The sequence below is a fragment of the Myotis lucifugus genome, unplaced genomic scaffold (genome assembly GCF_000147115.1).
Source record: "Myotis lucifugus unplaced genomic scaffold, Myoluc2.0 scaffold_56, whole genome shotgun sequence".
NCBI lineage: Eukaryota > Metazoa > Chordata > Mammalia > Chiroptera > Vespertilionidae > Myotis > Myotis lucifugus.
This window is the reverse complement of record NW_005871104.1, coordinates 4,194,138-4,194,344: the sequence shown is the minus strand read 5'-3', so window position 1 is coordinate 4,194,344 and position 207 is coordinate 4,194,138.

Below are 207 nucleotides of genomic sequence, written 5' to 3'. Positions count from 1 at the left end.
TCGGAGAGTGCTCAGAGGATGAAATGGAAGTGACACCACCAGTGCCTGGCACATGGTAACCACTCTATAATTGACAGATTAGTATTATTGTTACCGATGCTATTTTTGTTTATTAGCCAGTGTGACTTAAGAGAAGTGGCCTTACCCTCTCTGTGCCCCCATTTCCTGCTCTCTAAAAATAAGGGATAAAAATAACCAATAAATGCT